This window comes from Ambystoma mexicanum, chromosome 1p (assembly GCF_040938575.1).
Source record: "Ambystoma mexicanum isolate Mex_15411 chromosome 1p, UKY_AmexF1_1, whole genome shotgun sequence".
NCBI classification, from domain to species: Eukaryota; Metazoa; Chordata; class Amphibia; order Caudata; family Ambystomatidae; genus Ambystoma; species Ambystoma mexicanum.
The window spans coordinates 1018007803-1018023227 of NC_090921.1; the positions used below are offsets into that span (position 1 = coordinate 1018007803).

General features: G+C 48.2%; 1 protein-coding gene across 6 annotated transcripts in view; it reads right to left on the bottom strand.

The window, feature by feature from the left end:
• Positions 1–15425, bottom strand: part of CENPT (centromere protein T) — a 1770416-nt gene that overhangs the window by 1111904 nt on the left and 643087 nt on the right. The window lies entirely within an intron of this gene.

A 15425-nucleotide genomic window follows, 5' to 3' on the forward strand; every position in this document is an offset into this window, starting at 1 on the left:
GGACTCGAAATACTACACAACCTGGCGGCGGTTACAGAGCAAGACTCCCGTGTAAGCTGGTCAGTCAACTGGATGGCCCAGAGATGCTTCCGAAGGCTTACTGGCAGGAGATGGTGAAGATGCCGAGAATAGCTGTTCTCGCTATTCCAAAGGGTCGAAGTACCAGTACAGGCCTTCTGGTTCGATCAAAGGTGAAAAGGGTTTCACAAGGCGACAGAAGTGCAGAGGAGAAGTCCTTCAGCGGGTCACCAGCGATTCCTCGGTTCAGCCTCTTGGTTGCAGGATACTTGGCTCCTGTATTCCTTCGTTCGTGAGAACTCAGGAGATCGACATGGTAGTGGTGTTTCCAGCCCCCTCTTATCCACGGTTCCCTTCGCGCCAAAACGGAGGGGACCCAATGGGAGATCTGCTCATCAACACTCACACCATACGTTGACCAATCACGGACCACAGTGGTCCCAGGCATTCACACCACCCTAGACTCTCTGGCACCCAGGATGTGTATTGGGACCAGACATCCCAGCCCACACCCTGGAGGCACACAAAAGACATGTAGAAGCCCGCGAAAGCATCTGTGTTTCGCGGGAAAGTACATGCCCAAATAAGGAAGGCCCCGGGTCAGCTCGACCTGGGGAAGGTGAAGGGAGCAAGACGGTCAGCGGACAGGACAAAGGAGCCTCGTGGTCTGGCCATTTTGGGAGCCAGGCCACCATTTTGGGTTAACCGCGAGAAACGCGCTTAGAACGCCAAAAGGAGCTCAAAATACAAAGAAACGATCGCTGCCACCATTCCCGTCCCTGAATCACTTGCACCGATCAAATACAATCCTAAACGTGTATCTAGGGCCTGTAGAAGGCTAGAGACCCAAGAGAGCTGTAACTTAGCTTACAGTGCCCTCTTGTGTCATGTTGCACTAAAGCCGCAACATGATAAAAGAAACTACGGGAAACAGCGTTCCCCGGTACTGACTGTCTTAAGGGCATGTCAGTTTCCCCATAAGAAAGGAGAGAAAGCCCAGAGGAGTGCGGCAGAAGGCTGCACTTCTCTGGCAAAGTCAAGAACAAGGTGAAAAACAACAGCATAAAGTTTAGGGGTTGCCACATGGAAGGAAAATTACCTACAATTACGAAATCTTTCCTAACACCAGGTCCACCCCGCAACCTGACACTGAATATCCGCTGCGCTGGTCGCCGGCTGGGGTTAAATACTTAGGGGTCCTGTTAGGGAGAATTCTCTGTTAAGGCCAATTTCCCAAACCTAGTGAGTCCCCCAGCAGCTTTGCTGGATTTTTGGGGTTTATTTTTTTCTCCTGCTGGGAGCGAGACTCTTTTTCTCCCACTCTTAGGCATGATTTGAGAATGTCCTTTGACTATGTAATGTGTTTTGTGGGCTATGGGGTGTTTTACTCCATAGGGCAACATGTGCTTTTGGTATGTGTGTTACACAGCACCCTCAGTGCAGTAACACAGGAGTGTCATAGTGACCCCCAAAAATAGACTCCATAACCTGGGACTGACTACTGTCTCCCAGGGCATGTAAAGTCACCATTGGCTTTACTAGTCTCAAATTGTGAACAGAACCAGTACAAACCATCATATTGTGGAAGTACTGGTAGGGGTAATTAGATTGCCCCTGGGTCTGTTTTCCAAGGGGGCACTGTCCAGTCCCCCCCTTGTCGAGTTTCTGTCTGGTGGCAGTGGATACCACGTGAAATATTCCCTATGGGATTTTCCCATTCATTTTAAATGCACCACTTTTTGGTGCAATGTTAAAGATACCGCCGGGTTATTTATTTAATATTTATTTCCCGGTTGGGTCTTTTTGCCAGGACTCGGTTTTAAAATGGCATTTGTGTTTGCCTCTGAAACTCTAACCCAAGTCGAGCCCTTTGTTCCACTTTTTGGCGGGCTTCTGCACAGAAGCCCTCCAAATGGTGCCACTCTGTCTGGGGTCAACAGGATGTGGGGGAGGGGGATTAGGCACCCTGGACTGAGTTGCCTTGGCAACTCAAGTCGCACTCTTGTGTGATTGGCCCAGTGGTGAGCCGCCCGGCTCACCACCTAGCATGTTTGAGTGACAGCTAGGCTGATGAATGGGGGTTTTGCTGCATAAAAGCAGGGCTTTGGGGACTGGAACTTCAGAAGTCGCCACAGGACCTAAAGAATCCGAAGAGGGGAGAAGCTGAGCCATCTACAATGACGACACCACCGGTGGAGCCCTGCTGTACGAACTCACCACTTCCCCGACGACAGAGGAGATGTCCTTCCAGGAGAGTATTCTTCCCTTTGAGCTGGTGTGACCAACCTTCGCCTTTTTCGCCTTCCTGGATCGTCTCATGGTCGAATCGCCCGTGCCAAGCACCCCGGCGGCCGGATAGCCACGCTTCACCACTACCGCGAATAAAAGGGTCGTACCTTTTAACCGGGAAACTCTGCGGCTGGTTTCTTCCCTGGCAGTGCAACGACCTCCAGCTTTCCTCCACGTCGAGATTATCTCTTCCTCTGGACGAAGCCCCGACTTGCACCAGCTGCCAGGAACAACTGCCCCCGCTGGAGCTTTCTCACCATTTCAGGTACTGTATCCCACCTGTTCTCCCTTGCAACAGATTGTCGAAGGTGTCCCGTAAATCCTTGACTCTCTATCCTGGGGTGACCTCGGACCTGCTAACTTTACCTTTCTGAACTGATCCAACCTCTTTTGACTTTTCTGCAAAGACTTTGAGTGCATTTCCACTGTGTGATCTTGGGCACATTCCGTGGGCCTGGCCTATGAACTTTTTGCTATACAGTAGACCCTGCCTTTCTCGACTTGCTGTGGTTTCTTAAAAGTGTTGGTACTGTGTTATTTTCCTACTCTGCCTTTTCTCTCCCCTTTTAAACAAATTATTGGAGTGCCATCTACGGTTACGCGCTCACCTCTGTTTTGCTAAATAAGTGGTGTCTTAACCTAGACTTGTTGAATAATTAACTAGGGAGGTGTATATAATTATAGTGACTGTGTTTGAACTTGCTTGACATATTAGTGCCAGTGTATTTTTACAAGTGTGTTCTTAAATAAATAATTATATACTTTTATACCAAAGCTCTGGTCAGTGTTTGCTTGTGCTACTGTATTTTTAGCCCTATTGTGTATACTCTATATGCTGCCTAACTCTTCTTGAGAGAAGTCTGACTGCTCAGCCACAGCTACCAAGTACATTTGGGTGATGCAGACTGCTACCAATTGGGTTTACTGCTTACTCCTGTAGTCTTAAACTTTTTGCAGTGGTCCCTAAGGGAACTGCACCGGTTTCTGCCTAACAGGTCCAGATATCCCTGACCAAAGAATCACTACCAGCTGACAACTACTTGGCGGCGGCACAATATGCTGAAGCCAAAATTGAGCGATGTAGCTCCCTCCCGCTATCACTGGCCGGCAGACTTTCGCTTGTCAAGATGATTCTACTCCCCAAGCTACTGTATATATTTAGCAATGTCCCTATTTGGCCCGGGAAAAAGTACTTCCTCAGACTGCACAAGGCGTGCGTGCAGTTTTTATGGCACTCCGGTGCGGTGTGGAAAAAATGGTCTGACATGACACCCCCATACGATAGAGGGGGGTTCACTGCCCCTGACATGATGCGGTACTGGATCGCAGCCCAGGCACAATTCGCCTCCTATTGGTACCCTGGCCCTCCTCCTCGCCCCCATGTTAAATTGGAAACCCTGGCGGCAGCAGGCATCAATGTTATGTCACTAATACTGCACCGGCAATATGAGCCGGACTCCTCTGTTGATCCGGTTCATACCACTGTACACGCCTGGGGTCGAATATTTAAGTCCTGTGCTGATCACCACCTATACTATAAGTGGCTCCCCGCTTGGCGATTGCCCGGGCTGGAACCCACACATGAGATGGCCCTGGCGCATCACTGGGAAACTCTGGGGTACCTCGCTTTAACAGATTTTTACCCAAATGGGCAATTTATTATGCCACAAACTTGGAGAACGGGCCATTCTGGTTCAGCCCTGGAACTTTTGCAATATTATTGGCTGCGTGCTGCTTTCCGCACCGCCTGGCTTCCCCAGCGAACCCCTGGACCCTGGGATTGCCTACATTGCCAACTCGGGCAGCGCCCGTGGAGTGGTCTCCTCACTATATAAGATATTGCTTCTGAGTGCCCCACTCCAACCCTTCAGGGCCCGGGATGACTGGGCGGCCGAACTGGAGCTGGAGCTCACAGACCACCTGTGGGGAAAGATGTGCTCCCATACCAATAGAGTCTCCCTTAACTTTCGCTATCGCACCATCCAGTACAAACTACTCAACAGGCTGTACTATACTCCATATAAGATCTGCAGGTTCGCCCGAGCCAACCCACAACCCTGTCCTCGCTGTGGGGCAGAAGACGCTCGTCACTTTCACATGTTCTGGGGGTGCCCGAGGCTCACGGAATTCTGGCGCAAGATCCTGGAGACGCTGACTGAGATCTGCGACACTCCTGTTGACCCAGACCCAATGGGAGCTCTGTTTGGGATTTGGCAGACTAATGGGGCTAAACGTATGACCACATTTTTTAATGTGGGTTGCATTGTGGCTAAGAAATGTATTTTACAGAATTGGAAGTGCCCCTCCACCCCCTCATTCCAGAAATGGCTAAATCTACTTACCTGGTCCCGCAATTGTGAGGAAGAGTTTTTTAACACAATCCCAGCGCGATCCCGCCCCAAGAACATCTGGACTGCCTTCAATAGTTACCTCCATGGCCTAGAGGAAACCTCCTCAAGGGGAGACTCCCCCATACCTCACTTTTTATTTTTAAGTTTCACTGTTCCTATACTTTTAATTTAAAAAGAAACCGTTCTGGAATGGTTTTCTTTTAAAATAAAAGTGTAGGAAGAAGTTGAAGCTTGAATAGCAGTTGTGTTTGTTTGGGGGTTTGGATTGTGTGAGGGAGGGGGCGCAGCAATGGGGTTTGTGGGGAGCGGGGGCAGATCAGCAGGGAACATAGTTCCACTACGTCTTTTCGTACACTTCGACCACTGTCGAAGCCCAGTCATTTTGATAGAGCACCTGCTTCACCCGCCCAAGATTCTCAATTAGGTCAATTGTAATTGGTTATTTATAACATGCTTAATACCCAGAGGTTTCTAAGCGTGAACCCGGTGATTGAACCTGCGTCAACTTGCTTCCAAAGCGAGCGCGTTGCCCAGGAGCTGTCCACCGGCTATCAACCCTTGATAACCCAGCACTCTCAAGCAGTGTGGCACAGTGCATGGAAAACTCAGAAACAAAGGCGTCTCCATTTGCATCTAATATCGTCTTTAGACCAATAAAGAGGGAATTCGACACAGACACAAACATTTTGTTAAAAATAAAAGATAAGAACTTCCACTGGGCCCGGCATTTTAGTGAATATAGAACCAGCTCATATCTTACTGTTGCTATAGGCACCGATCTTGGCACCTTAAGAACTCACCTCCAAATCACTCCTTCCAAATAAATCAATGCTGCATGGATCTCTAGTCCACAGAGGATCTTGTGTAAGATTTTGTAATCATAGAATTTCAAAATGGGGATCACTGAACTTTCCAAACTTAGAATCCACCCTGCTTAGTCGATTAGAGTGTGTAATTACTAGTAATTTAAGCCATTCTTTTGTTTGTACCTTAATAACTTTAGCTGAGATCGAGAAGCCAAGATACATAAAACATTCTATTATCTCCAAGCGGTCAGAAGCCACACTCCAGTTAAATGCTTGTTTTATTTTTCCATTAGTGCACTGCAAAACCTTGGTTTTGGTCGAATTCACTGCAAGGGAGAGCGCTTGTGGGTATTTTATGAATTCCGTAAGCAGATGTTGAAAGCCTATTGGTGTACAATCGAATAAAATAAAATCATCTGCGTAAGCCAACCATATTGACTTCAGCATATGAATTTTCAGAGTGACAAACGCAGATGATTCCAGACTGGCACCAATATCGGACAAATCGAGATTAAACAGGAAGTGAGCCAAAACGCATCCGTACCTGAGAACTCTATAAATTGACACTTCATGGGATAGAAATCCATTCTGGTCCAGTCTTATTTGGACATTAGTCTGCTCATGCAGGCCTATTAATAAACGTAGCAGTCCTTCTGGGATACTCCATGCTCCAAGTTTTGCCCACATCAATCCTTGGTCGATCGCATCAAAGGCGGTCGGCAAATCAATGGTGCCTGCATAAACCGATTCGAATTTACCAAACCAAACCCATTATGTTTCCATTGTACTTAACTGGTTTTAAAAAATATATTATTTTCCTTTTAGGCGCACTAGCATTAGGCGGGTGACTGGACGCCTGGTTCTTTAACATTTAAATGCACATGCATAATTTTAATTATTTGTGATATTTTACTTTTACCTTCTCATTATTTTCATATAATCTCCTTGTTACCGCATTGGCAGTGCCAAGCGTACCTGGAGCGGTGGCTCGTACCGGCATTACACTCCCAGCTCTCATTTTCGAATGCGCACACAAACCGGCTGCAGTGTTTCTTGGCTTTCTCCTCAAACCTCCTTGGGGAAGTGGTCTCTGCAATATTATGACAAGTCTACTTAATAGACGTTGCCGGGAGCGCAGCAACCGAGCGCAGCCCGAAGTCAGGCCAAAGTCCTGCCAGTCTGCGCTCAACCACATCGAGTCTGTGCACTGGGCACCACATGCTGCTGGTAATAGGTTAGTATGTTCTACCTTATTATCATTAGCGCCTGAAACCACGATATTTCCAGTAGGATGGGCTAAGATGCAAGCACCTGCTCTGGCTACGTCCATGGACGGGCAGCTACAAGCTTGCCTAATTAACACACAATCTATGGTTGCACACAAATTGGAAATATATACATTCATTGAAAATCATGACCCAGATTTCCTATTCATAACTGAGACGTGGCTTTCTGCATCGTCAGGTCTCGATTTAGTGCAGGCTCTTCCTCCAGGCTACGCCATTCTCCATGTGGATAGAGACACTACACCAGGGGGAGGGGTAGCTTTGATATGTAGGGCTGGTTATGCATGCTCGCTATTGCCAGTGTCTGTAGATGCAAAGATAGAATGTATGCTGTTAGGATTATATATAATAACTATAATGTAACTTTCTTCTGGCGTATCACCCCCTTCTAGTTTGACAATAATTGCAAAAGCCTTTCTTAGTGGTATTTCTGAATTGGTTTTGCATCACAAAAATGTGTCTCTCTTAGGGGATTTTAACCTCTGGGCTGAGGATGAATCAAATTTGGTAGTTACCTCTTTTTTAGCTGGCATGAATAATTTGCTACTGAAGCAACACATGTTGGGCCCTACACATGAGAAAGGGCACACACAGGATCTTATTTTTGCACCCGCACAACAGCGGGTTTACCCTGCCATTCACTGACATGGTCAGATCACTACTATGTGGTTCCTTTCGAGTTTCATCTTGTAAATCATCCTACCAAACCCTACCAAAGAAACTGGAGGACAGTTGAACCAATCAACCTGACCACCCAGAGTATTTCCTATCATCAGGCGGCAGGAGATGGCCATTTCCCTGTGCCTTCTGCCATTGTCAGGCTTGCCACAGGATGCACTGCAGCAGCAAATGATCTAGCTCCATTTCGATCGATTACCAGGCCAGGGTGCCTTTCAACTCCGTGGTTCTCTGCAGAGCTATGCCTACTTCGCCTCTCGGTCCACCAGGCAGAACGTAAGTGGAGGAGCAACTATAATCTGCTCTTACAAGAAGAGTTCAAAAAGCAGCGTGCTTTGTACTGCAAAGCCCTTAAAACGGCTCAAATGGCATGCTTTTCTGCCTCTATTCAATAGGCAGTTAATGCACCTATAAAACCTTTTCAGATAGTGAAAGTACTCATAATCCGGTATGGCCCACATAGCCCTATGGTCACAGGTACTGTGTAACAATCTGTCCCAGTTTTTCATAAATAAAATGGCGACCATCAGGACTGGCATCTCGAAAACATCAGACCCTCTCGGATCACCTATTACTTAATAATCCTGTTGCCCCATCTTTCTCTTTTTTTGAACCCACTAATGCTCTGGACATTTGTTGGCTGGTAGCAGTTCTGAAGTCTGCATCACCTTTGGGCGACATTCCGTTGCATTTGTTCAAAACTGCGCCTATAAACCTTTGTGAGGTAATTGCATGCGCGGTTAATTCCTCACTCACTTTTGGACATATTACATCTATTTCGAAGAAGGCGTTAGTGATTCCGCAATTAAAGAAACCTTCATTGGACGCCTCTGTTTTTTCAAACTACCGTCCAATTTCTTTACTTCCATTTCTAAAGAAGGTGGTGGAAGCAGTTGTTACCCCCCCCCTTAAGATTGTTTCTGAATGGTCACAACATTCTAGACTCATGTCAAATGGGTTTCCGCCCACTGGTATTGGATGATCTCACTATGATCAAGGATAGGGGCGTATGGCAGGGCTCATTTTATTGGACCGGTCTGCCGCCTTTGACACAGTTGATCAGAGGCTACTAATATTCAGGCTGCAGCGTGCAGGTGTGACTGGGACGGTCCTGGAATGTTTCTGTGCTTTGACCTCGCAAGCTCAATTGGTTTCTCTTGCCCCTTACAAGTCACCACCTTCAGTCGTGACGTGTGGGGTCCCGCAGGGTTTGGCATTGTCCCTGTTGCTCTTTAGAATGTACATCCAGTCCCTGCCCATGCTTATTCGGTCCTACGAGTTCCAGTTCTTTTCCTACGCAGATGATAGTCAAATTCTCTTTAGGTTGGACCTGGACCAGGCAGGTACCAGCGTCCACCTGTGGTCCTGCCTCGAGGCTGTCAGGGGCTGGATGGAAGCTAATTGGCTGAAACTTAACAGCAAAAAAAACAAAGGTTTGATTGTCGGCCCCCCTGGGTTTCAGAAAGCTAGACCTCAGATTTCTGGCCAGCGTCACTGGGCCCCTTTCTGGTCCCGGCGGGGGTGTTAGGAAAATGGGGATACAAATATCATCATCATTAGATATGGAGACCCAGATTAACACCATCTGTGGTATGAGCTTCCTGAAGATGAAGCATCTCAGGAAGGACCTGCCTTTCGTGCCCGAGGACCTCCATGCCCAAGGAGTAGCAACCTGTCTTAATGCCACCTATCTTTCCCAACCAGCATATCTTATCCATCGCTTACAGGTCCCACAAAATGTTGCTGTTGCCTGGTCAAGGGTATTCCCTTTGGCCATCATGTCACGGCGGGCCGCCGGGCCTTCCATTGGCTGCCTGTTCCAGCGCAAATTCAATTTAAGAACCTGTGCATCATTCAATGAGCCATGAGTGGGAAGGGTTGTCTAGCCATTCAGGACAAAATTCAACACTGTCCGTGGTGTTTGCTCCATTCTACAGATGCAGTACTATTGAAGATACCAAGTTACCGCAGAGAACGAGTGGGAGGCAGAGCATTCCCTATAGCTGGCCCAAAACTCAACACCTTGCCGGTGGCACTGTGGCGCACCGAAGATTTTGAATTGTTGAAACGCAGGTTGAAACCCCACCTGTTTGCCTAAACTGTCTCCTCTCTCTCTGTATCTTTATTGCGCCAAGATGCCTTTGGTGACAGTGCGCATTACAAATATTTGATTGATTGATTGATTGATTGATTGATTGAAGCCCAGCTGAGAATGGACTTTAGCAGAAACCCATTTAGAGACGTACCCAAACACTTTCTGAAGCATGCTTGCCACTTTTGAATCCTACCCAGACCGCTTTGCCAACCATCGAGAAGTTCCAACAGCAACACCGAAAATACCTTCCTGTCCGCATCAAAATGGCTATCGGCCAGTAGTTTTGCTGATCTGTGCATAGGCCCCTCCTAAACATGGGATAAATAAACACTGTAAACCATGATTGAGAAAACAAGTAGGAGTCCCCGATATTGTTAAACAGGGTGGCAAAAATAGATGCCCACGCAGCGCGATTCCCCTTAAACAAGAGAGTAGACAATTGATTTTGCCCGCTGCGCAAGAAGTACTGATCTTCCTGATCACATCCTCAATGTGTTCCTTTTCCAGCCGCAACTTTCACACTCCAATTCTATGACAAGACGGGGCGAGCATTATGCTTTCACTTCTTTAATTACTGCTCCCACAGCAATTCAACAATATATATATATATATTTCTTTTAAACTAGGTAACACTATTTTACACTTCCAGACTCTCTGGAAGCTTCCCATAAACATAGGGGTATCATAGTTTGAAAAAGCAATAAAAAAAATATCTGGAACTACAAACACCCACAATCCTTTGCATCCTTGTAGTCCTGTTAACATTCCCTTTGTCCAATCAGGGCTGACCCCTGGTCATAAGAGGGACCTTGACTGCCCCAACTCCTCTTTCTTTGTTGCTGTTCCCAGAGATAAGTACACCCTCAGCATAATAGAGTGTTTGTTTGTTGAGGGCTTGTTGAATTGATTTGTTAAATCGATTTATTAAGACAGCGTTAGTATCTTTACCTTCAAGTACAGAGCTAGCGTTATATAGCAGCAGCCGCGATTTGACTTTTCCTGAGAGACGCCTTGTTTGCTTATCTTACCACCGCCGCGGCGGCCCTACGGGCGCGCATTCATCATATTGTCAGCTGGTAAGGAGCCGGGGCCGCGAGCGTACGGGCCCGGCCCGCCTCCTCATACCAGCATACGGGGGCACTCGTCGAGCGGCCCACCCGCAGTCTCTAGGACCCTGCTGGATCCTGCAACATGCAGGCACGCCCGCGCTCAGCGAGCGGCCCTCCCCGCAGTCTCTAAGACCCAGCGGGATTCGCCACTCAGGCAAGCACTTCCCAGCAGCCAGGCCGCATAGCGCGGAGCTGCGTAGTAAGAGAGAGAAAAAGCTCTGAACGGTCGCAAATTCGTAGAGCTCAAGAGTGTTACATGGAGCACCTCGCATTGTGGAAGTCGTGTGGGCATATTTCAGTGACATTGCTGGGCATTTATATATGTAAAAAAAAAAGGTGAAATCAGTATTTTGAGAAATTTTGAGAATCTATAGATAGAGAATCTATAGAATCTATAACATAGAAGTATAGTAATCTCTGAGATCCCATTACAATACTATCATGGCACAGTTAAAAGAGCCCAGATCTACATCACCTGAATGGTCTTCAGAGGAGTGGGTAGAAGAGCCCATCCAGGAGGACCAGGACCTTAGCTTGAGTTTTAAGAAGGTCCTAGGGGATTCACTACCCCAGGCAGTCTCGGATGGGGTCCTCCCCCTTACACAAAGACTTGATCATCTAGAGGCTATGCTGAACAAAGAGAGCTGAACAAGACCAGTCCAGGAAGAGAAGGGCGCTTAGCCCCGGCGAGGGGACCTCAGGGAGACACCCCAGTTCTGGGGTTGACCATAAGGGCTGTAAAAAGGCTCGGCAGAGCAGACTCTATGACGCCCCCGAGCAGACCAGAAGAGGTAGGCTTGGTACCTCAAGAGCCAGTTGACCCAGTCAGCAGACTGAAAGAAGCTTTTCTGAAAAGGGCAACAGTGGCAGGCTCTCGACCCCCTGCCCCAAGGGTGTACAATTTAGGGGAGAAAGAGGATGCCGGTTACACTCCAGACGACGAGAGCGGAGATGAAGAGATCTCCCCTCATCAGCCCGGAACACAGTGTCATACCCCAGACGATGAACCATTGGGAGATATGTTTGATCCAGAGGCGATAAGGCATCCTAGATCAACAGACTGGGTGCCATCACCCAAAGTCGCCCAGTATATGCCTCTACACATCAGGAAGCCTCTAGACCACGAGATAAGATCAAAGATAAGAGCAGAGTGCCCTAGGCCAGAATTGCCAGGCAAAGTCACTGACACTCCAGACCTTGACCCTAAAATGGTCACCTCCATAACGAAAACCTCCAAGGATGTGAGAAAAGGAGTTGACAGAGCATGGCGAGTGCGTCAGGATAAGTTACTGGACCTTTCCGGGCCCCTCGCAAAGATCATGGACTTGGCCGAAAGAGCCATTGACACAGGTACTCCCATAGATCCACATGTCCTGGCCAGCAGGGCTCAACGAGCTGTCTGCTTGCTAGGGAACGCGAACTGCGCACTTTCTTCGGAGAGAAGGTGCAGAGTTCTGTTAAAGATAGACCGTAAGTTGAGCGACCTGTCTTCGTATGAAGCTGGCAAGGGGGCAAAAGGTATGCTGTTCGGCGATGCTTTCGCAAAAGAAATGAACCAATTTGTAGGAACATACTCAGCTCTGGACAAGGCTCAAAGCTCCATTAGGAGAATTTTTCCCAGTCATGTTTTTTCCGGGACCGGACCCCAGAGAGGTCGAGCGTCCGGTCGCTTCGCCTCCAATAGAAGACCTCAGAATCAAAGGTCTCAGTACTGGGAAAATCGTCAGCAAGACAACTTCTTCCCAGCGCAGTGCCGCTTCCCAAGAAACAGAAGAGTGAGAGGAGCTTAGAGACAACAAGGCGCTCCAAGTGGTGAATACTACACCAATCCCCTCCAGAATTGGAGGCAGGACAGCCGAGTTTTGGCATGCTTGATGAGAGCTTTCCAACGATGCATAGGTTCTACAGACAGTATAGGGTATGCACCTAGAGTTTGTAGGTACTCCCTCTCAAGTGCAGGAGCCAATTCCCATGTTCAAGTCCCAAGAAGAAAGGGCGCAGCTCTTCAGCGAATTACACATCTTAGCAGCCAAAGGAGCTATAGAAAGAGTTGCAGGAGGGCCTGGGCTTTATCAGCAACATGTTTCTAGTACGCAGAGGGGAAAAGGTCAGGCCCGTGATAAACTTAAAAAGCCTAAACTAATGAGTGGTTTACAGGAATTTCAAGATGGAGGGGTTTCATCTCCTTCGAGATCTTCTCAGGACGGGAGATTGGCTCGTAAATTAGATCTCAAAGATGCCTACCTGACGGTCCCAATTGCGGAACATCGCAGATATCTGCGTTTTCGGTGGGACAACGAAGTATGGAAGTTCACCTGCCGACCATTTGGACTAGCGTCCACTCCATGGGCCTTTACCAAACTCATGCGCCCAGTGGCAGCGGCCATCCGCGAAAGAGGAATAAGAAGAATTATTTACCTAGACGATATTTTGATTCTGGGTCAGAGCGCAGCTCAGTTGCGAGTCCAAGCAGAGTGGATATGCACCCTGGTAACATCCCTCGGCTTCATCATCAATTCGGAGAAGTCAGATCTCCGCCCCGCTCAAAGATAGAATTCCTAGGTTTCGTGATAGACACCAAGAAGGCAGTTCTGGAGTTGCCAGCGCAGAAGGTGCGAGCGATCCGGAAGGAGCTGAAGGTGGTCATAGCGAAGAAGGTTATTTCGCTTCGCAATCTAGCTCGCATAGTGGGTCTGCTAGCAGCCTCGATTCAGGCGATCTTTCCTAGCCCCTTACATTACAGGGCCCTCCAACGGCTAAAAATAAGGCACCTCCGGGAGGGCTCGGCTACCATCAGTTAGTATCCCTAGACCAGGAGGCCACGACAGAGCTTCACTGGTGGTTACAGAACATGGAGGCCTGGAACGGTAGAGCGATTTTTGGAGACACTCCAGATCTAGTAGTGGAGTCAGGTGCCAGCAGAGCAGGCTGGGGAGCGAGCTGCGGGAACCTCCAGACAGGAGGAAAATGGGCCCAAGAAGAACTCAAGCTCCACATCAACTGTCTGGAGCTTTTAGCAGGTTCCTTTGCCGTCAGAGCGTTTACCAGAGACCGGGTCAACTGCTGTGTCCTTCTCAAGATGGACAACATTTCAGCGGTCCGGAATATCAACAAGCTGGGCAGCACCTCCTCCAGAATGTTAGCAGAATTAGCGAAGGATTTCTGGCATCATTGCCTGCACCAGCAAATATCAGTATCAGCAGAATACTTACCAGGAACTCTGAACGTGATAGCAGACTGGAATTCACAATATCTGGTAGACTCCAGCGATTGGAGACTACTCCCATCCATCTTCGACAGCCTCCAGCATCGATGGGGCCCATTGTACCTAGACCTCTTTGCTTCCAGGCTCAACACGCAATTGCCCAAGTTCTACAGCTGGTGGATAGACCCAGAGGCAGCAGGGACAGACGCTTTACTCCAGCAGTGGGCGGGACGAGTCCTTTATGCATTTCCCCCGTTCATCATGCGGACGAGAGTACTAGCGAAGGTGAGGAGAGATCACGCAGAACTAGTGCTCGTGGTTCCGATGTGGAAGTCGCAGCCGTGGGTCTACGGATTTCCCAAGAGTGATTCCTCACACAGTGAACCTCCTACAGAATCCCGACGGTCAGTGTCACCCGCTCATAGCGGAGGGCACGTTGACGTAGCTGGCGTGCATGGTTTCAGGCGACGTTGGGAGTTGCCAGGCATTTCGCAGCTCGCTCCGGACTGTATTAGGAGCTCATGGGCTCCTTCCACCATTAGGAGCTATGGTTACGCTTGGGATCGATGGTCGTCGTACTGCGCAACCATCGGTTTTGATCCCGTTTCAGCCCCATTAGTACACATGCTGAATTTTCTAGCACAAACGTTCAACGGGGGCTGTGCTTACAGAACACTAGGAGTGTGCAGGTCTGCCATTTCGGCAGGCCATGACAAGATAGAGGGGCATCCGATTGGAGAACACCCCACTGTGAAAGGAGCGAAGCTAAAGAAACCACCAGAACTCAGTGCTATGGGATGTACAGTCTGTGTTTTGTTTATTTATGTCCTGGCCAGATAAAGATCTTTCTCGTTCCCAATTGTCACGGAAACTAGCCATGCTCTTATGTCTCATAGCGTGTAGACGAGTCTCAGATGTGAAAGCCTTGGAGATAGACCGGAAGATTTTCTATCCTGATGGGGTAGTGTTCAACGTAACGAATAGAACGAAGTCAGACTGTGCCATTATTTCATATCCCTATTTCCCGGATAACGCTAAGCTTTGCGTAGCGCAGTGCATCAAGGACTATGAGGCAGCTACAGCAGCTTTGAGGCCTAGGGGAGTGACACAGTTGCTGATTGCGCATAGGAAACCTTTTCACGCAGTAGCAACAGCCACCATAGCGAGATGGGTTACAGAAATTATGCAGTGGGCTGGAATAAATTTAGCACAGTTTGGCGTACATTCAGCGAGGGGCGCGATGGCATCCAGCGCATTTACAGCAGGTGTGTCCTTGCAGGAAATTATGAAGTTAGCCGATTGGTCTAATGAGCGTACCTTTTAAACCTTCTATTTTAAGCCTGCATCAGAAATTGCTAACAGAGTGATTAATGACTTTGAACAAGCCTAATGCTCGCCTCCGTCTTGTCATAGAATGAAGATTGTCCAGGTTTAACAGCTCAGGCAGTCTTGATTCTATTAAGGACAAGGAGGCGAGCATTATATCCCACCCCAAGGGGTCATGACAGTGCATGAACTGTATTATAATCTTGTGTTGATTAAGGACCCACACTTATTATCTCGTCTCCCAATTGATTTCAGGGGAAGA